Source organism: Colossoma macropomum, unplaced genomic scaffold (assembly GCF_904425465.1).
Source record: "Colossoma macropomum unplaced genomic scaffold, Colossoma_macropomum, whole genome shotgun sequence".
Taxonomy (NCBI): domain Eukaryota; kingdom Metazoa; phylum Chordata; class Actinopteri; order Characiformes; family Serrasalmidae; genus Colossoma; species Colossoma macropomum.
This window is the reverse complement of record NW_023494807.1, coordinates 33,168,758-33,191,682: the sequence shown is the minus strand read 5'-3', so window position 1 is coordinate 33,191,682 and position 22,925 is coordinate 33,168,758. Positions and strand designations below refer to the sequence as shown.

At 40.2% G+C, this 22,925-nt stretch overlaps 1 pseudogene; it reads right to left on the bottom strand.

Annotated features, from left to right (window-relative positions):
- Nucleotides 1-10,596: 10,596 nt before the first annotated feature.
- On the bottom strand, nt 10,597-13,292 carry LOC118797354 (annotated as a pseudogene).
- Nucleotides 13,293-22,925: the final 9,633 nt, after the last annotated feature.

Genomic DNA, 22,925 nt, shown 5'->3' with positions numbered 1-22,925 from the left:
GATGATGAAAAGCAAAAGTCCGCTCTGGGATGCTCTTTTTTATACCCAATTATGTTACTGACTTGTTGCCAGTCAACCACCAGGTATTTTTTTTAGCTTTGCACAACTTTACCAGATTTTTGTTGCCCCCATCTCAACTTTTCTGGAACGTGCTGTTGGCATCAAATTCAAAATGGGCAAATATTTTTCAATAAACAATACAATTTCTTAGTTTCAACATTTGATATATTGTCTTTGTACTTTTTTTTTAATTAAATATAGGGTTTAAATGATCTCCACATCATTGCATTTTGTTTCTATTTACATTTTACACAGCGTCCCAACTTTTTTGGAAATGGGCTTGTACATTGCAGCTAAGTTATATCAATACATCTTTGCACAGAAGTAGCTCTTCCCTTGCAAAGTATAAAATGTTACACAACAGGCAAACCCCTCACCGTTGACAACTAGGCTACAGTTTTTCTCACCTGCATGCCATTGGCCCTCCTGATGATACAGCTGCCCGCACAGACTCAAACTATTTAATGATTGGCATTGCTTTCCCTGCCTCACAATACTATGAGCTCTTGTCATATTCATACTAACAGATCATCATTATAGGCTTCTAACAGTCACTGATGTTCATGGTTTTCACTTTGATACACTCCTAATAGTAGTCACTGGATTTTTCTGGTAACAGTGACTGATTCTCACAGATTTGTTTCTCAGAGTTACTTTGATCAGCCTCTAACAGTCATTGGTGATCACTGGCTAATCTAAGTACTTCTGTCCAATGACAGGCTGGCTTCCTTTTTACTGTATTCATTATTGTGTATTGTAAAATTTTATCCTCTGTTAATATTGCTCTTGTAGTTTTGTTCTGCTGTCCAGTGTGGACCAGAGGAGGATGGTTTCTGCTTTTGAATCTTGGTTACTGTCAAGGCTTCTTCCTCTTGCTCTTAGGGAGTTTTTCTTGCCACTTTTGCCTGTGGTGATGATCACTGGGGCTTTGACCTTGATTCTCTGTGTGTCTTTTGTAAAATTGTTCCTGCCCTAGCACAGGGCCAAAATTTCTGTCCCTTATCATGTCTTGCATCTACTCTGTTGGATGCAATGGCATATTTTGTTATGCCTGTTGATCGCTGTAATGTCAGTTTCTCTGCATCCTACCTAAATCACTTGTTTTAGTCTGGCTGTGTATGCTCTTACTTGGGGACTCACTTTTTCTCCCCTATTGTATTCACTGCCTATGCACAGTTGAAGGAATCACTTGACATTTGCTACATTCCATTTCATGTAGTATTATGTTCTTTAATGATGTTGCATTTGCTCAACCTACTGATTTAAGCCCCTCACCTTTTCTTCCACACATTTTTTCATCCCAGTTCCTCCCTTCTTCATCTTTTTATCCCTCATCTCACTCTATCACCATTTTTTCTTCATCCTCCTCTTTCATTCCACATCCTCCCCTCACCCCTTTCTTTCCTCACCCTCTTGCCTCCATCCCATCTCATCTCAACCCAGGTCCGTCTCAACTTGTTCTATCTCAGATCAGGTCCTTCTACCCAGCTCTGCAACTCATTTCTGTCTCTACTCGGCTTCATCTCAACCCAGCTCCATCTCAGGTTCAACTGCATTTTGGTTCAGCTCCAATGCAACTCAGCTCTGCAAATCACTTCTTTTCCATTTCAGATCAGCCCCAGTACAATGAGCTCAGTCATCTCATTTCTAACTCCATTCTGCTCTTTCTCAGGCCAGCTCCTTTTCAGACGAGCTCAGTCTCAGATCAGCTCCAATGGATGTCAACTCTGCAACTCCTTTCTGACTAAACTTGACTCCATGTCAGATCAGCCCCCTCTCGGATCTGCTCTGTCTCGGATCAGCTCCAGCACAATCAACTTTGCCACTTATCGCTGTCTTTATGTGGCTCCACCTCGAATCAGCTCCACCTTGTATAAGCTCCATCTTAACTTGGCTCCATTTTTTGTTCTTTCCCTCTTTTTTCCCTCTGACTGGACTGACACTGGTTCATTTATGAAGATGCTACCTGTGCCCAAAGGAACTTGTTGCTCTCTTTGTCATTTTGGCCATTCTTCTGCCACCACTGACTTGACTTCCATCATGCTGTTGACTTCATTCTCTCATCCCATTGACCCCTCAGTCCCTGGGAGCCATTTTTCCATTGCTGACATTTTGAGGGCTTGAAATTCAAGCAAGTGATTCTAATGACATATTTCAAATGTTATTACTGAACAGTCGTTTTGTTCTTAACAATATTCCATGCCAAACTACCTCCTGCATTGAGCAGAACACCATCCAGGTGCCTTTGTCATCTCGCCCATCAACTCCTTTATGCTGCAGCTACCTTTTAACAGCTATTCCTGCTCCATGTTCATTCCTTTTAGGAGAATATCATCTGCTTTACTCTCATCTAATCACTTTACCTGCCATGTTTAACACAGTCTTCACAATGCGGTGTCAACCAGAGGAGGATGGGTTCCCCTCTCAATTCGTAGTTCCTCTTAAGGTTTCTTCCTCACTGGAAGTTTTCTTTGCTGCTGTCACACAGGGCTTCCTCATCAAGGGTTCAGACTTGGATGTTTGTGAAGCAGCATGCCACCATCAAGATATTACACTGAATCATTCATCTGCTCAATTTTTCTTCTCATCGTACAACCTTAATAGCAAAATTACTTACTACAAGCGCCATACAGAAGGCCAACTTCACTAGACATCTTTTCTGTCTAGGCTAAACTCCTCCACCTAACCATAAGAAGCCTAGCACATTAGGCCTAACTCAGATACACTCATACCAAGTTTTCTACTCAAGTTGCTACAGTTCTTGTCACCTTTTCAGAATCAGCTCTCACAGGACAGAGATTTTTGGACATCTATCCTTCTTATTATCTGAAGATCCCTCAAGAATACTTCTCATACACCTCACTTGAGACCTCAGTTTCTGAGTTCATCCTGGAGTTCTTTTGGGGGTCCAGCCTTCTAGCTACATGCAGAAGCGATCCAGAACTCCAGCCCAAGTTCTCAGAGTTCTCCACCCTCCCTCAATCAGTCTACCAGCACATGTTGAAGGCTCAGTTTGAACTCGCAAAGTGCTACATTAGAAACAACCGCACGCTTCTCTCTTTCTCACTCTATCAGAGGCAGACCTGGAATTTTCCCTAGAGTGTAGCTCGCCCTTGTGGACAATCTTGTTAAAGGTGAGTGAGTGACTTACAGCGAGGTACATGAGGTGCTTTACATCTAACAAAGAAAAATGTTGGGTTAAAATGTTAATTGATGTTAGTCCAACAAAACTGGCCTCAGTACTATGAACACACAAAATACTTAGAAGAATGTAAATATCCAGGTTTCACAATTTCATATAAATTTAAGTTTAAATTCTTTGTGGCTGACCTAAAATTGAATAAATAAAAAATAAAACAGTACATTAACAGAACAACAGTCTGTGAGTTATGCTGTCATATATGTATATATACATATATGTATGATATTTGATAAACAACAACCTGTGCATTAAACATTTATGGACACGGAAATCTGAGTACGTAACTTCTGGGGCTCTCGAGTGGTGCAGACATCTAAGTATTCACCCCTATGCTGTAAAACTATGTTAGTTAAAATTTGGGCAGATTGTTTTGGCCAGAACCTGTCCAGGGTGTTTCCTTCCTTCTGCCCAGTGACTGCTGGGATAGGCTCCAGCTCCTTCCACAACCCAGAAGGATAAGTGGCTTAGAAAATGTGTATGTGTGTGTGGATGTGTGTGTGCATGTTTTGGCCAGAGATCTGCAATTCTGGATCAACTTTGTGAGTCATGCACTGGAGTCATGTGCAACTGCGATTGATAAGCCAACTGCTTTTTTCCCCTAAACACGGGATATTTGCTTATTATAATATTAGCGCTTGCATTCACTCCAAACTTTGTCGAAACAAGGTCACACTGATATTTTAGACCAGCAGCTGAACCACAAATTACCTCATCATTTAAATGAAACAAAATGACACATGAAAAAAATGATCATATGTAATAAAATATAATAAATGCATAAAAAAACATAAAAAAGCAATAAGAAGTTACTCATACAACCAAGTTGAATCAAAACCTTTAGATTAGACCTTATGCTGGACATACAGGACTTTTCATAATCATATCATAAGAATGAGTTGGTTAATTTTGCCCTTAGCCATGCCACCCAGGCCACTTCAAAAGATAATTATTATTGTTTTAATTATTTCTCCAGAACATAACTGCAGTGGAATAATATAGTTAAATAGCCTATAATAAAAATAATACTATAATAATAATGTGGTGACTTCCCTTTTTATTCTGAGCTTAAACGCTTCCAAATGCCACTTGTACTAGACACTCTTACAGGGGTTATCAGAGGTTCTTAAATTCAAAATAAAAAGTAAGGATGCAAGATGAACATTGTTTGAGGTGTTACAATTTACTATTTAATAAAAAACTAATTGTACACATCAACAAATAAAAAAGCTGTCAATATTAATTTAAAGAGAAAATGAGAGAAGAATATATATTAAAGGTAAAATGGGAAAAAGAAACTAGTTATCTTACTAATAAACAAAGAGAGGGAAAAACAAACATTTATTAGTTCCTATAAAAGATTTTATATTATTCCCTGACATATTACATAATTAACCTTATTATTTAGTAAATACATGGACTTCAATGTGTTACACATCCTTCTGGCCTTGACTCTAACAAGGACTCCATCTCCCAGAAACCCTTGGGAGATCATGTGACAGAACGTCCTCAATCAACCAATCACCGCTCTAGTTCTCCTGAGTATTTACTCCTTTCACAAGTGCTCCAAGTCATATGACTTGTTTTGTTTAGTTTAAAAGCCTGGGCTTTAGCTTAGCCAGATTGCGAGGTATTGTTTCTCTTGTAGGGCTACTGAGTGTTTCTCTTGTGTTTTTGTGATTGCCTTTTTCATGTTTGGATTGCTTTTCTGGATTTCTGTTTTTTCCCTTTTGTCTTTGCCCTCTGGTTATGGTTGCCTTTTTGTACCTTTTTGCTGCTTTGGATCTGACCCACGCCTGTTTACTGACCACGATTCTTGTCAAACCCTTGATATTTATTGATAATAAAGCCTCGTCTTTTGGTTTTTACCGCGAGCGTCTGGCCCTTTCTGTCACGTTACACAATGCAAACTGGTTGAGCTATTTTTAGGTACAGAAGAGTGCAATAAAACGTTGGGCCCACCCACAGGCCCTGACCATCTAAGGAGTTAAAGTTAAATTAAGAAGGGAATATTTTGGGAAGCAGGGGAATTTATAAACACATTTTGTACGAAAGACAAATCGATTTGCATGTGTGTCACTTGGTTGGAGCACTTCTAATAATTAACTTAGAGCTTGTTTGTGATCTGAAAATGGAGATTGAGAGAATACTACTGTGTATTTATACATTATGTTGCCTGATTTGTGAACCAAGTGAAGATGAAGCTCTGAGCTTTGCTCAGTTCAATCCCCAGACAAATGGTATTGGCTACCTGTATGAATGACAGAGGTAGGAACAAGTTGAAAGTAATAAGTAAGTCTCAAGTCTTGACACTCAAATCCAGAGTCAAGTCCTGAGTCAAGACGGTCAAGTCTCAATTCAAGTCCCGAGTCAGTACAGTTAAGTCTTAAGTCAAGTCCAAGTTGCAAATGATGAGTCCTTACGAAGTCAGTATGCAATTCTTCAGCAGATGTAATGCCTTTTTAACACCAAAAATGACGCTGACAATAATATAGTCAATTTAATAACAGCATTTTAGTACTGTGTGATATACTGTTATGACCCCTGGTTATAATATACCTTTTGTGTGCCTTGCAGTGGCATTCTGTGTGTTTTCCCCGTTGTGTGTCCTCTTATGTGTAGGTATATGATTGGCCACACAGAAACGCACTGATATATAATAGGTCGCCAAGCCACCATCTTGGAAGACGTTCAGGGCTCTCTCCCCATTTGACATGACCTAGAAGACCAGCCTGGCACTCTTCACAACACCCTTCGCTTCGCTTGTAAAGTTCATGAGAGCTTTGTTGCATTCTGTGAAACTTTCTGTGCACTTTTGGAAAGTGGAAGACGATTGCCATTTTGTTTTGGTTACCATTTCTCCTGGGAGCCCTTTGTATTTTTGTTTCATTTTGTGTTTAGGTTTAGTTCATTAGATTTATGATCATTAGTTGTTTTTTTTGTTATTTTTGCATATGCTCATCCCTGAAACCATCAGCCCAACTTATGTTTGAGCTTTTGAAGAAAATAAACCTGCCATTTTCTGACTTCCATAGTGTCTGGTCTGGCAGCAGGCCTGGGGAGAGAGCCCACTCTCATTTTCTGTTATGACCTGACCCTAGATTGGGTTGTAACATATACACAAAGCACAATGCAATGTGATGAAGTCGTATATCTGAAAAACTTACAGTTGAATAATTTTTAATGATAATAATTTTTGGGAGCATTAGGAGTATTAGATTTCGGAATTCTGAATTTCTTTAACTTTGGGTCTCGAGTCTTTTCGAATAATGAGGCTCAAGTCCAAATCATACTGTGAGTCATTAGTGTTCAAGACAAAGTCTGAATCATTAGCGCTCAAGTCAAAATCTGACTCAGTAATGTTCAAGACAAAGTTCAAGACAAAAAGTCATTGTTTTTCAAATCAACATCCAAGTCAAATTTTGAGTCATTGGTGTTAATGTCAAAGTCAGTAACACTTTACAATACTGTTTCGCAGTTAATAACTAACTAATCAGCGACTAAGCAGAAACGAATGAGTAGTGCTGCATTAACACTTAAGTAACTACTCTTAAATACCAAGGACTACTAGTTAACTACTCAGTAGGTAATAGTGAACTAATGATTAGGGTAGCTCACTATTAACTAAACAATAACTACTGAGTCTCATAGAGAATTACTTAGTAACTATGGTTTCTTAGAATAACTACTCATAAATTAATTATCAATTCAACATACAGTGGTGTGAAAAAGTGTTTGCCCCTTCCTGATTTCTTATTCTTTTGCATGTTTGTCACACTTAAATATTTCAGATCACCAAACAAATTTAAATATTAGACAAAGATAACACAAGTAAACACAAAATGCAGTTTATAAATGAAGGTCTTTATTATTAAGGGAAAAAGAAATCCAAACCTACAGGGCCCTGTGTGAAAAAGTGATTGCCCCCTCCATTAAAACATAAATTAACTGTGGTTTATCACATCTTTGGAAAGCTGAGTTCAATTACACCCAGGCCTGATTACTGCCACACCTGTTCTCAATCAAGAAATCACTTAAATAGGACCTCTCTGACAAAGTGAAGTAGACCAAAAGATCCTCAAAAGCTAGACATCATGCTGTGATCCAAAGAAATTCAGGAACAAATGAGAAACAAAGTGTTTGAGATCTATCAGCCTGGAAAAGGTTATAAAGCCATTTCTAAAGCTTTGGGACTCCAGCGACACACAGTGAGAGCCATTATTCACAAATGGCGAAAACATGGAACAGTGGTGAACCTTCCCAGGAGTGGCCAGCCGACCAAAATTACCCCAAGAGCGCAGCAACGACTCATCCAAGAGGTCACAAAAGACCCCACAACAACATCCAAAGAACTGCAGGCCTCACTTGCCTCAGTTAAGATCAGTGTTCATGACTCCACCATAAGAAAGAGACTGGGCAAAAATGGCCTGCATGGCAGAGTTCCAAGACGAAAATCACTGCTGAGCAAAAAGAACATAAAGGCTCATCTCAGTTTTGCCAGAAAACATCTTGATGATCCCCAAGACTTTTGGGAGAATACTCTGTGGACTGACGAGACAAAAGTTCAACTTTTTGGAAGGTATATGTCCCATTACATCTGGCGTAGAAGTATCACAGCATTTCAGAAAAGGAATATCATACCAACAGTAAAATATGGTGGTGGTAGTGTGATGGTCTGGGGCTGTTTTGCTGCTTCAGGGCCTGGAAGACTTGCTGTGGTAAATGGACCCATGAATTCTACCTGTCTACCAAAGAATCCTGAAGGAGAATGTCGAGCCATCTGTTCGTGACCTCAAGCTGAAACGCACTTGGGTTATGCAGCAGGACAATGATCCAAAACACACCAGCAAATCCACCACTGAATGGCTTAAGAAAAACAAAATTAAGACTTTGGAGTGGCCTAGTCAAAGTCCTGACCTGAATCTGATTATGATGCAGTGGCACGACCTTAAAAAGGCGGTTCAGGCTCAGAAACCCTCCAATGTGGCTGAATTACAACAATTCTGCAAAGATGAGTGGGCCAAAATTCCTGCACAGCACAGTAAAAGACTCATTGCCAGTTATCACAAACGCTTGATTGCAATTGTTGCTGCTAAGTGTGGCCCAACCAGTTATTACATTTAGGGGGCAATCACTTTTTCACACAGAGCCCTGTAGGTTTAGATTTCTTTTTCCCTTAATAATAAAGATCTTTGTTTATAAACTGCATTTTGTGTTTACTTGTGTTATCTTTGTCTAATATTTAAATTTGTTTGGTGATCTGAAACATTTAAGTGTGACAAACATGCAAAAGAATAAGAAATCTTTTTCACACCACTGTAAATTGCTCAATAGCTTAGTCTTACAAGGTTCCTGGTGAACTGACAACTGATGTAGTGTATTTCAACACTTCCAACAGTAGTGAAATGCACTACACAGTGTGCAGTCTCTACAATATAATGGATTATATCCTCCATTTCTATTCACAGAAACAGGTATCCTCAGAGGAGGCTGGGGCAACACACCACACTGTACTGACTGATGTCCTTCATGTGTGTTTTGATCAGAAACCTTAAAAGGCTAATGCACATCTTCATATTTGGCAGTGTGAACCAATTTGCCTACAAATGGGACAACTGCTAAAATACTACAGTGTTCAGTAGACCATTCTGCTTATCTCTCATCTTTAGAAAAGAAAACACCATTCTTTTCTGCAGGAGCATGTGTGCCAGTTCTCCTTTAAAGTCCTCTTGAGGACAGGGTCAGTTGAAGAGAGGGCTCATCTGCAATATCTGACTGTGTATGTGTCCTGCCTTCAAATTTACTTGGTTCTAAATATTACCAAGCGATTATGTAATTACTGTCTGTTAGATAATGAATGAGGTGTTGCTGTTCCTCATTAGGAGCTAATGATGATCAGGAACCATATAAAGTGATACACATGGTAACTCAATATTAATGAACAAGGTGTTAGTATGTTCTTCATTAGGAGTTAATGATGATCAGGAACAGTATTATAAAGTGAAACACATGGTAACTCACTATTAATGAACTAGAAGTTAATGATGATCAGGAACAGTATTATAAAGTGAAACATATGGTAACTCATCATTAATGAACTAGGAGTTAATGATAATCAGGAACAGTAATATGAAGTGATGTACATTAGAAATAAAAACTATTATGTAAAAATATTTATTTTGTTGCCAATTTATACTGGCAACAAAATAAATATAGTGACAATAGAAGTTGGATTTTTCTTAACTTACTAAATACTATGAATAATATTAGATATATAATACAGATCTTAATAATTATAATTACAATCCTTCCCACTCATGACTACAGGAAATATACTCTATACTTATGCATATGCAAAACTCAATAGGTTTCCCTTCACCATCATCCACTTGGATTTTTATAATTATATATTATAAAAATATGTTACGTGCTATTACAAACTAAAATAGCACAGAAAATGAACCTAGGAAATAATGACATCTGGTGTTAAACATGACAAATAACAACCAATCTGACTGCATGGTAACCCAACTCCCTAACCTGTTAGCTTGTAGCTACAGCTCACAACAATTACAGTGGAGTTACTACAGTACAAATAACATTTTGAACATAATGAATTGCACAGCTTTCTTGCAATGAGTATGGCAACCACAAAATGTAGTTTCATTTGCAATTTGGTCATCTGTCTAACGAAACAAATTAAAATTAGCACAGCCTCATGGGGCTCCAACAATAAAATGCCTGAAAAACCTCATACTGATAGTAAAAACGTCTATGTGTTGGTCCCTAAGGCATATTATTTATTAACATAGAAGCTAGCATGGGATATTACTGCACTTTATTGTGATATTTAGATTTTTCTCAGGTCATCTAAAAAATGATAATGTTACAGGCAAAATAAAAAACATTTATAACTTGGAATGGAATTTCATGGAAAAGATTTTTTGGGCGAAAAAGTTATGCTGGAACATTTTTATTGGTCCATTTATCGTAACATTTTACTATATTGTATAAATAGAGGTTCAAGGTTTTGTCCTGTGAATGAATATATTGTGATAGTTAGAAAACATGGTCCTGTTTTCATTTATTTTTGCTCTCCTAAAGCATTCATATCACATCTACTCATACAGTTCTGCTGATCCTGAAGACCATACATTCAACACGTTTTGATTTTAATTTAATGTTAATCACATTTGTTACATTCATACAGTGCATAGAAACTGTTGATTGTCACAGTGGGGATAACTTGGCCAAGAGCCTCAACACCTCATTACAAAAGCTGCAGATGTCTGAAAAGATTGCAAATGCATTGTGTATATTTTTAAAAAATGTACAATTTACAGTTTAGAGTTAACATGGATAACGATAAATGGATCTTCTTCCGAGTTGCTGATGTTGAAATAGGCACGTCCATCTCCTCCAACCTGCACCTGCTTTCCAGTGCATTTGCCTCCCTCCTTGTGGCCAGAGATCACATCACAGTAGGTTCCTGAAGGCAAACCAGTGTCCAGAGTTGCATCCAGGGTCCTGAAATTAACCACTGCAATTCAGACAACAAGATCACTTAATTTAGGTTTTTTGTATTTTACTTTGTGAATGTGTTGCCGTACCAGTCATCGTTATTGATAACGATGAAACCACGGCTGCCACGGCCGAAAGCAATCTGGTTACTGCCGTTGTCCCACCAGTTGGATAAAGGCTCTCCATTGACCACATTTCGGAAAATCACCATGTTTCTGTGGAGAATGTGTAATTGGAAGTTATCCTTAGAAGTTAAAGCCAGATAGTAGTAGGAAAAATCTGAAGATTTTAGAATCAGTAGATTTTAGATGTTAGAAGAACAGTTTAGAACAGAAGGCGCTCACCTGATCTGATGCCATCTATGCTCACACACCCAGCCATCTCCACAGCTAGAGTCTGGATTTATGGGCACAGGCTTGGTTGTGCCATCACCATAGCTGGGTGGTCCCATCCAGTCATTCTGATCCTGAGAAAGTAAAAAGTATCAAAGATATCAGAGCACAAGTCCAAAATAAACTATGAGGAAAAATGGTTGTGACAGTTGATTTACCTGTCCATTAATAATGTTGCGGTCCCAACGGTAACTGGACATCACTCTGGGAAGTCCATAGGGATGGGCCAACATCAGAGCAACAGCCAACTTATAAAGCCTTGAGAAAAAGAGATACTTTTACTTTTACAAAAGTCTGTAAATTTCCTTACAGTTACATCCAGTGGTTACAATAGAATAGACAGCTGCTAATATCACTGATTTTGGCATGTCGTAAAGTTATTATTGTGAGAGACCTCTATTACCTGGAGTCCCAGAATGTGAGAGTGGATGAACTTCCTCTTTGAGTTTCATGGCTGTCAATAAACACCAGTGCATAACTAGAGCGCATCAAACCCCAGGCCTCACCCCAGTTACTGGAACAAAAGTTGAGATTGGTTGGATTAATTTAACAAATGCAAGATACAGTGAAAAGTGAATGGCAAAAAGCTTGCTAATTATTTTAACAACAGTCACTGTGTATACTTACACCAAGTAACTCAGCTTTTCTCCATTCCATTTGCAAATAACGTTACCCAGCTTGGCACCATACTTGTACTCAGTCACCCTTCCCAGTCCAGTGTATTCAGATGATGTGATGGGCCCACCACCAAGATCATTGACCTAAAACAATTCTCCAGTTAAGGTAATCTTGAGAAATAAAATACATAAAATAACTGTAAAAACTAAAAAAGGAACCTCATAGTAGATGAAGGGTTTGGAGCCAGAAGAAAACCAGTTGGTGTTGAGATTATTAAGAAGTCCATAAACTGCAAGAAGATTTTCAGGCCTCATGGGATTGCAGATGTGAACATTGAACCCAGCAACACCCATGTCAATAAGCTTGTTCGTGTACTCAGCCACCTTGACGCGCACATAGTCCTTCTCCAAAGCCAGGTACAGAAGATCAACCAGACGACAGTTTCTCACCTGTCATCATTAGAACAGTTAAAAAATTAGTCACAAAAAATATTCAGAAGCCAGTTTGTAAACATGATAACAGTCACCCACTTGATTGATATCCTGGTAGTTATTGATGTTGCCACTGCATTTTTCATCACTGAAGTCCCAGGCTGAGTAAGGAATTGAAGGGAAGTCTTTTGTTTTGGCATTGAAATATGTGCCACAGCTGGAGTGTTTACCCTCTCCACCACCAGCTCCGCACATGTGGTTGATCACAACGTCCACATAGATGTTCACCTACACATTACAAAGCAATTTTGTAGATCATACTACTCTATGTAATTTCCACTACTTCACTTCCTAAATTGATGTCATTGACTTGATGACATCAGGATTTGACATCGTCATTATTTGGAAATGTTTACTGAACAGATACTCATATTTACCCCAACATTATTGCATCTGGTGATCATGTCCCTCAGCTCATTCTCATTTCCTGATCTGGAGCACAGATTGTAGCTGACTGGTTGATATCTCTGCGACCAAGAATGCCAAGGGTTGGTGAGAACAATGCTCTCAGCTGGAGGGGAGATCTGCAAGGTGAAATCACATCATATGACCTTCTGTACCACACAGATAGGCTCTGCCTTATAGGAGTAGGCAGTTGTTGTCCTGGAGGGCTGGCTTCTTGAAGAAACTGGTGATTTTCTTGTTCAGCCACACCTGGTTCAACTCACTGGTTAATTACAAGATTTAGTAGGTGTGTTTGAAGGGCTATAGGCAGGCTATGCTGGTATTGAAAACTTCAGGATTGGAGTTGCTTAAACTTGCTCTAGTACATTTAGATATATTTGTCACCAACTAAAAAAAAGACTGATTTGCAAAGGCTAATTACTATATTTTGGACTTACCTGAACTCCACCGTAGCCATTGGGTGCCAGATATCTCTCACACTCTTCTGCAATATCAGCCCAGCGCCATTCAAACAGGTGGACCATGGAAGTTCTTCCATATTTCAAATGAGGGTCGAACTGAGCAAAGCTCAGCCCAAGCAGTGCTAGCCAGAATGAGAAGCTTCATCTTTATCTGGTTGAGAAGTAAATCACTCGAACCCTCAGCCCCAGTATATATACACACTGTGTTATTGTCACAGTGCCCACCCAGGATGTCTCCTGATAGAGAATTTTAATGTGTTATGACCAAGTAAAACACCTGCTAATCAACATGTCTTTTCTCACATAAAAATACCTCAGATTTCCAAAATATTCAACATGAAATGTCTTCCATTCTGTAAACTGTACATTTCTTTAATTAACAAACAGTGAAAGACTGTTTTTCCCTTTCACAGCAAGACGCACTGCGTGATATAATGTATTTAAGTTTATGACCTTATTTGAACTTGTGACAATTTTTACTGAAACTGGGTAACAACTCCTTCAACTCAATCAAACTACACAAATATATATTCACTTACGCAAATTTTTCCTATCCCATCAATATTCCCAGACTAGGAACTCTACTCCTGCCTATAGAGTTTTTAAAATATTTTTGCTCTAAACATCCATTCATGTGCAGTTCACACACTGTTAGAAGACCATCAGTATCATCGCTGTCATGTGATCAAGTGAGTTTATCTTTGTTTGTTTGGGCAGATTGTTTTGGTCAGCATTTGGCAGATTGTTTTGGCCTGCAATTCCCAATCAACTTTGGTGGTCACTCACTGGAGTCATGAGCAGCTGGTGATAAGTCAACTGCTCTTTTCCCAAAACACAGGATATTTACTTATTATAATATTAGCGCTTGCATTTAGTCCTGACTTCCTCCAAACAAGGTCACACTGATGTTGTAGATTAACAGCTGAACCACAACATGTTACCATCGAAACTCACCATTTCAAAGTAGGAAAAAAAGAAATAAATAGACAGTGTGTTAAAACATAAAGGAAAGGACGAGCTGATTGTACAACCTGAAGCAAGCTGAATCAATTTACTACCCTAAAACTAAAGCTGTTTTCAGAGCTCATTTGTTTGCTAAAATCTGCACTAGAGTTTGGATTTTTTTTTTTATTTGGTTCAGTTGGTTTCAGAATGCAGTGGCCGAGGTACACCAAAGAATTCTCATAGGTGTTGTTTGCATTGTTTAATTGGTCAGGAATGTTGCCATTCAGTTGCTTATCATAACATCCAGATCTATCTCTTACTGATATTGATTAAATGTCTTATCGCAATAATGTTGCATAAGATGCCTAGTGTCTACATGTATAGCAAGTTATAATAAAATACCACAATAAAAATGAAACTTGCTTGACTGCTACTTCTTTATAATCGATTGTTTTTGTTATCTGCCAGTTTGAATTCAAAGAGTCAGGTAACTGAAGACTAACCCAACCTATCAAAAACACTTTTCACATTCCATGTGACAAAATCCAAGGCTTTGCTAAGGCTTATCTGCCATTATTACAACACGAGACTCCATCAAAAGTCAAATTTTAAACATACAGATTTTGTGAACAGTACAGCGCTGATATGCACTGAGAAAAGCACTTTCTGGTGTTGAATTCCTTTGTTTCACATGGATCATCATGATCAAATTCTCTGTTTTCTATGTCTGTTTGAGTATCTTTGTGATAATCCAGCACAGAAATACAGGTCAAACACTTTTTGAATCTGTAGAGTCGCCCTTTCCATTCCATCTTATCACAAGATCATATGAGACTCACATCCACAGTTATGAGGCTATGAAGAGGGGCTGAGATACACGTCATCTGCCTCTCACCATGTGGAACTGGTGGATTGGTGTGTCCGTCTACATCCAGTGTGAAACTGACTAATGGACACTCAGGAAATCACTAAGGACTGACCATCACGCCGGAAACCCTTCATTCTTCATTCAGGCCACATCGGAGACACATGTGAAATGGCATGCAGAGAGTTTACAGCTGCTGCAGCAGTTTTAGAAAGTAGTGATGATAATAACAGAGCATTTTGATATGAAACATATGAGGATCATGTTTATATCAAGAGCCTTTAAAGGAGAATTTAAGAAGATATGCACACATCGAGAAAATTCCCTCAGGCACCAGAGGGTTAGGCTCTACTGCTGCATCATTGAAAGCAGCAGTTTAAAAGTGCACCTGTGGTTTAAACTAAACTCAACTGCTATGGCATTTAAGAATCACACATCTCACACTAGACGGTGCTGTATATCAGGTTTAGCCGAGGTTTATCTTAAACTTCCTGAGGCTTAAGGCAAGATAATTGTAATATAAGTGTATCTTTAGCACAGATTTTTTTAATATCCATACCTACGTTCAGACAGCTTCCATCATAATGTTTTATGTATTATGTGGCATGTTTTCATTTAATGCTATATTGCTGACCATATTCAACTACACTCTTTAAAAATTATAGTCCTTCAAAGGTGCTTTAGTACAGGGGATTTTTCTATTTAGATCCATTTCATGGTTAGTTCTTCAGATTGATGGGGAATGTGTTGTGTATTGTTTTATATAGCGCCACCAAAGGTTCTGCTATTGAGATAATGTCAAGCTCATAACAATAGTGCTAGAACCATTGCATTCTTCATCAGGGATTTTCAGAATGTATTGTGCAGAGAAGCTAGCTGTAGGCTAGTTCACAGTCTGATGGTGAAGCAAGCAAAGCAGCACTCAAAAAAACTCCACAGTTCACACAGCTAGAAGGGAGGGGGCGGGTTCCACTGGGCTCACTTTGTCAGCCTAGAAAGAGTCCTTAGCTGTGAGGGAAAGTCTCACACCACAACTATAATATGTCACACAGGTCACCCGGGAAGCCTCAAAGTTATTTGGAACTTGGTGCTCACAACAGTCTCCACAGGGGAGTTTTTAATGGTGAGCGGAGAGTGGTCACTCTGTGCTCTCCTGAAGTCAACAACCATCTCCTTTGTTTTGTCAAAGCTGGGTCTTGATGTGCCTCAATACGAGCCTCTCGAAGGCTCGATGTTGGTGTGAATGCAATGGGACGATAGTCATTGAGGCAGGACACTGGAAATTTCTTTGGCACGGGGACAATGGTGGTGGCCTTGAAGCATGCTGAAAGAACAATGCTGCTTAGCAATATGTTAAATATGTCCGTAAGAACTCCCGCTAGCTGGTCTGCACATTCCCTGAGCACTTTGCCAGGAATATTGTCTGGTCCAGCAGTCTTCTGTGGGTTTAACTCTGCACAGAGTTTCTCACATCAGCAGTGAACAGGCACGGTATATGTATATGTATATCTTCAATATGTGTATAGAAGTCGTTCAGTGCACCTGGCAGGGAGGCGTCACTATGAGATGGGGAGATGTTTTCCTGTAGTTGCTGAGGGCCTGAATGCCCTGCCACATGCGCCGCAGGTCACCGGTGTTCTGGAAGTGTCCATGGATTCTCTGAGTGTGTGCACGCGTCACCTCTCTGATAGCTCGTGGCCCTCTCCGGGGCTGCTCTGTCACCTGCTCTCAAAGCTGAGTCACGGGCCTTCAGCAGTGTGTGCACCTCAGCAGTTGGCTTCTGAGTTTTGCGTGTGGGGATGATCCTGGAGACAGCAACATCATCAATGCACTTGCAGATATAGCCAGTCACTGATACTGTATATTCCTCCAGGTTAACAGAATCATTGTCAGTGGCAGCCTCCTTAAACATGCCCCATACAGTTTGCTCAAAGCAGTCTTGAAGAGTAGAAATGGCTCCTGCTCAGTTCAGTTATGGGAAAAACCAAAACGCAGTCTCTTAACTCTCACTGGGTAGTCCGCTGGGGCCTGATGTAGTCCAGTTTATTGTCCAGATAGCAAACATTTGCAAGAAAAATGGCCAGTATAGCGGGTTGGCTAGGGTTAGCCTAGCACAGAACCCGGCCCTCTTTCCACGCTTCTGCCTCCTCGCACAGTGCTTTCGGCAGACCGTCCCCCAGCCTCCCTCATCTGGAAATGTCGAGGACTGCTGGGTGTGAGCAGGGCCCCACAAGCTTTGCTCCCTTAGTAAACTGAGCTCACAAACCTTCTGCAGCAGGTCGTCTTCAAGGTTGGTTGCTGACTGTTTCCTTATCTGTAGCAGGGTCTGACGGTGGTGAAGGAATTTATTGTGAAATGTGCTGTGTTATACGTTCTGTAGTGTGTGTGAATGTGCTGAAGTTGTATTTTAGGCTGCCTATTTTGTGTCTATCCTTATATGGTCATGTTTGTCACACCTGTTACTTGTCCTGTATTAGCTGGGTCTAATCTTGGCATCAGTCCAGCTATAAAACTGTGTCAGTCCATTGTCTTATGGGGTGGCTGGGTGTCTGGAACCTGCGTGCGCAACTAATAAACTTCACTTGTCCAGACAACAGATCGAGTCCCCTGGTTTGGAATCAAGAGGGTTTGGATTCTTCAAGTGGTGCCGTGACCCGGATTGGACATCTCATCTCTAGGCGAGTGCCCATTTCGAAGCAAACCCTGAAACCAGTAGGATATCCTCCTCTTGTTGACGGAACAGAGGGGAAGACCGCGGTAGTGTTCCCATAAGCCCATGGCAGGAGAAAAGGCTACCACACAGAGGGGTGGTAGGGTGGCACCTGATTGGTCTGATAATGTTCTCATTGTCAGAGCGGATGAACAGTTATATAAACATATAGACTCATCTAGTTTGGACAAATACTATCAAAAGAAAGTGCCTGTTTATTCAGATAAAATATGGTCCCTAGATGAGAAGCTAAATATGTCATTCTGGCAAACCCGCAGAACATGTCTTAATGCATGCAACCTCCAAGGCAAAATAGGCCTGTGAAAGTATAAACGTAAGGGAAAGTTTGATGTTTAAATTAAGTTTGAAACAATGACTGGGACTAACTTCCTGGAAAGCTCAGGGTTGACTTTCAGATACAACAGAAGCTGTGTTTTAAAAGCCAAAGTAGTGCTGCCCTGTACTGGGGTCTGTGCAAGTTTTTATGGTTGTCCTGTGTTGTCATGGTGGCATTAGGTGTCATCAATCAGCTCATGGGGCAAGGTATTAGTTTTATTTTTTATGCCTGAAGTGATCCAAATCTCTTGCAGATTGTGGCTTACTAAAGGTTTAACATGTTAACCTGACTGGGATTTCCTTTTCTGAATACCAAGCAGTATTAAATTAATAATGCAACATTGTCAGGTATTATTTTGATAGCTTCCTCAAATGCAGATGAACATGAACATGATTTGCTAGCTTTGTTAGATTACCTACATTTGGTAGGACACAAAGCCTCTTTAAAAAAAAAATTAATAAAAAAGGCCAAGATTAAATCAATTCTTTGTTCAGTATTTAGGACAACTGGTTTAACAGGCTCAGAAGTCAATTTTACCTGACTGTTGTGCCACAGTGTGTGCTATTTTATTACTTGATATGTTAGCACAGCTGCAATCCTTAATGGGGTTGTGCAATTATTGACAACCTTGAGGTTGAGGTTTATGAGAAAACCACTATATGATCTAACTAAAACAGAAAATCAGAAGCCTGAGTTTCAGCTAAATGATGATCAGTTACAAGCTTTCCATTCCCTTACAACTGCTCTATGCAAGGCCCCAGCACTAGGCTTGGTGAACATGGAACTACCATTCACCCTGTATGTTTCAGAATCACTAGGACTTGTGTCTAGCTGTTGAACTCAAAATCATGGAGATAGAGAGAGGCCTGTGTTTTGTTACTCTGCTAAAATAGACACAGTAGCACTAGGAATGTCACCTTGCCTGAGAGCAATCCAGGCAACTTATCTGTCTGTTTTAGCTGTTGCTCCAATTGTTTTGGATCAGATTCTTACTGTTAAATGTCCACACTCAGTTTCCTCTTTGCTCTTAAATGGCAGGATTGTTTCAGTGACAGCACAAAGGTGGGGTAACTGGCTTGCAGTTTTAACTGCCCCTAATATAGTGATCAAAAGGGCACCTGTGAATGCTATTTCAGATCTTTTGGTGGAACTGGAATATGACTCAGATGATCATGACTGTGAAACTCTGGTGTCTAGTGTGGTGCAAAGTATGTATGCTGAAACACCTTTGCCAAATGCTGATGTTGTGTTATTCACAGATGGCTCTTCCCGCATCCTTGATGAGGGACGACGCACAGGGTGGGCTGTCACAACACAGTATGAAGAAATAGCTACCGGCAGATTGCCGGATCATTATTCCGCACAACAGGCAGAACTGGTAGCGCTAACTCATGCATTTTTTGACAGCAAATGGAACCCCAGTAAAAAAAAATCAGCAGGTGGCAGACCTAATGGAAGCGCTCACACTTCCAAAACAGGTTGCTATTATTAAAATAAAAGCTCATTCTTCTGCCACATCTTCTGAACACCAAGGCAACTGTTTAGCTGATAATGCAGCAAAAAGGGCTTGTCTGTTGCCTATTGAATATATCCTGTCACCCTCTGAACAACCTGTTGTTAAAAATTTGGATGATCTGCTTGCTTTATACCAGCAGGCCCCAAGTTTGGAAGTTTGGACTTTGATTGGTTGAGTGAAGTGTGTCTCTTCGCGATGGTATCTGGGTTAAGGGGGGGTAATTATGTGGCTCCTGATGCCCTGCTTCCCTATTTGGTGGCTACCATACATAGTCTAGGTCACCCTGGAGTAACCCAGATGGTACATCGCTTCAACCAAGTATGGTGGAATCCTAAATTTCGCAAGAATGCGGAGAGCCATTGTCTAGCTTGCACCACCTGTCTTAAGGCAAATCCAGGACTTGCAGTCTCCCTCCCTTACCAAACTGTAACACCACCGAGTGGCCTGTTTCAAGAATTGCAGGTAGATTACATCACTTTGCCAAGATGCCAGGGAAAACAGGACTGTTTGATAATAATTTGCAAGTTCTCAAGGTGGATTGAGGGATATGCCACTACTAAAGGCACTGCCCTGCATACCGCTAAATATCTGGTGAAAGATTTTATCCCAAGGTGGGGTCTCCCAAGGGTCATTGCGAGTGATCAAGGAACTCACTTTACTGGGAAGGTTTGTCAAGAAGTAGCAAGGGTGTTGGAGATAAAGTGGCATCTCCACCGTCCCTATCAACCTCAGGTCAGGTTGAAAGGATGAACAGAACTTTAAAGTACAGACTGACCAAGTTACATCATGAAGGGGTTTCATGGGTGGAAGCTTTACCAGCTGTACTTTGCAGCATCAGAACTTCAACTAACAGAAGTACCCAGCTGTCACCATATGAGATTATTACTGGTCATCACTTCCAGGAACTATTGATTTAAGAGCGGCAGACATACATGTTATGTCTGATAGTCTGCTGCAATACTGACATTATCTGAGGCTCTTGCCGCCGCTCGGAACCAAGTGTTGGATGCATGGAAAGAACCTACTAAGGGGGTTCAGGTATGTGGGTAATGGTTAAGGTGCATAACACTCAGCCATTAGGGCCAAAGTGGGAAGGTCCATATCAGGTCCTCCTTACTACACCCTCTGCTCTAAAATGCCAAGAAAACCCAAAATGGATACATGTGAGCCCTACCAAGGTGGAGCCACCACCTGATGGTGATGGCTGGTTTAGGGATAAAATGGGTGACTCTGGTTGGGAGATGCTCTGAGGAGGAACTATGATGTTTAGGTCATGGGGCTCAACCTCAAGAGCGAAGATCTTCCTAATCCCCCTTTGCGACTAGCACTCCCATACTCCCATCAGAGGCCAGCACCCAGGTTAGGTAGGTAAAGAAGGTATCCATTACAAGGACTAAACCAAACCTTTATACAAGGACATATGACATGGGTTGTGTACTAAGAATATGATACTGCTGCTATGTCTATGTGTTTTGTTTTAGGATATGCCCAGAGCACATCTGAGACAGGGACGAAGAAACAGGACATGACACGGGTTCCTGATTGGCGGTCGAAGAACTGACAAAAAAGCTTGTCTAGGTCCCCTGACGCTACCCTGTGAGCAAGTTTGGACACATCAACACTTTCTCCCACTATTCTGGAAGAGAAGACGGCTACCACTGCAACAAGCTGCATGAACAAAAGACTTTTATAACAAAAAGGGAATAAAAAAATGAAACCTGTAGTTTTCATAAACATTGTGACAAAAGCTTTTGCAGGTATGATGGAGGATGTTTGTGACCACAACATGGTCTGTGGTCAGGCCATCCTGTGAGCACAAAATCATACCTTAGGAGGTGATGGTTGTTTTGTTTGTCATGCGTTGCATCACCACTATTATGTGATCCCAATGTCTAATGTACAGACCATTCTGCATCTGAACCAATGAGAATCATAGCAAATGATGGTAGATGGTATAAGTGACGATAACAGGTCATTGCCTATTGTTAGATGTCTCAGGTCAAATAGAGCTGCCTGTTACAATCCAAGATTGTTGGCTGGTGTAACGTGGCAGAATAACTCAGACGCTCGCGGTTAAAAAACGAGAGTGAGACTTTAATGTTAGAGTCGTAATCCAAAATCATGGTCAAAAAACAGGCAAAGGTCAAATCCAGCAAAGACAACCAACACAAAAAGACAAACATAGGGCAGACAAAGTCCAAAGGGCAAAGGCAAAAGAGCAAGAGTCAAAAACAGCAAACAGAGTCAAAAAACCGGAAAAATCACAATAGAGAGAAGAATATAACGCTCAGTAGCTCTTGGGGAAAAGAAGCAATACCCCGCAACAAACTAGACTGAAAGCCCGGGCTTTATACTAAACTAATTATGTTAGAACAGGTGTAACCAGTTAATACTCAGGAGACTGAGAGCGGTGATTGGAGCAAGATGGAGGACTGAGAACCATGTGATCCCCCTAGGGATTCTGGGAATTGGAGTCCCTAGAGGCCTCTGAGGCTGAGGGACGTGTGACAGCCGGCAGTATACTGTTAGAGTTAGTAGTGCTAATTACAACTTTATGGTTTATCAAAATTTAACTATAGCGCGTGATTATCGGGATAAATCTAGCTGGAATTATGGATTAGCAGATCCCATTCCTGTGAGGGCTTCCTCAAGATGGGTATGTATTAACAAACCTTGTTATCCAGAGGACACTTATCTTGGTAATAGAACATGTTCTGTTTTCATTTCTGCCTTCTCTATGAATGGCACATTTTGGTGTAAACATTATACCACCACAAATACCAACCCATACGGTATTTGGATGAGGGAATCACTTCCTTTGAGTTTCTCTTGGGTTTATGGAAACAAGGCTTATCCATCACTTCCATCTGATTCCTGGTGCAGTTCCTGTTACATGGCTGTAGTCAGGCCTCCTATTATGGTCAATACTGATCCATAGACCATATGTATTTCCTTTTAAAACTCCAGTTATAGTACCTATTGTTATCTACTTATGCCTCAAATTACTCTGGTGTTTAATGACTAAACTACACCAGCATAGGTGTTCCTTATAAACATGGAAACACTTCATTTCCCCAAATTTTCCTGTATGCGGACTGAAGGGAAAGAGACCTGTCTTTAGGATGTGAAGAAAGAGGGAAATACTGGCCATATTTCTCTGGAAAAGGAAAGGATAGACTGATTAAGCTTGCGAGAACATACATTTTGTAGTATGTTCTAAGGGGGGAATGAAGGAATTTATTGTTGTGATACGTTCTGTAGTGTGTGTGAATGTGCTGAAGTTGTATTTTAGGCTGCCTATTTTGTGGCTATCCTTGGTCATGTTTGTCACATCTGTTACTTGTTCTGTATAAGCTGGGTCTAATCTTGGCATCAGTCCAGCTATAAAACTGTGTCAGTCCATGG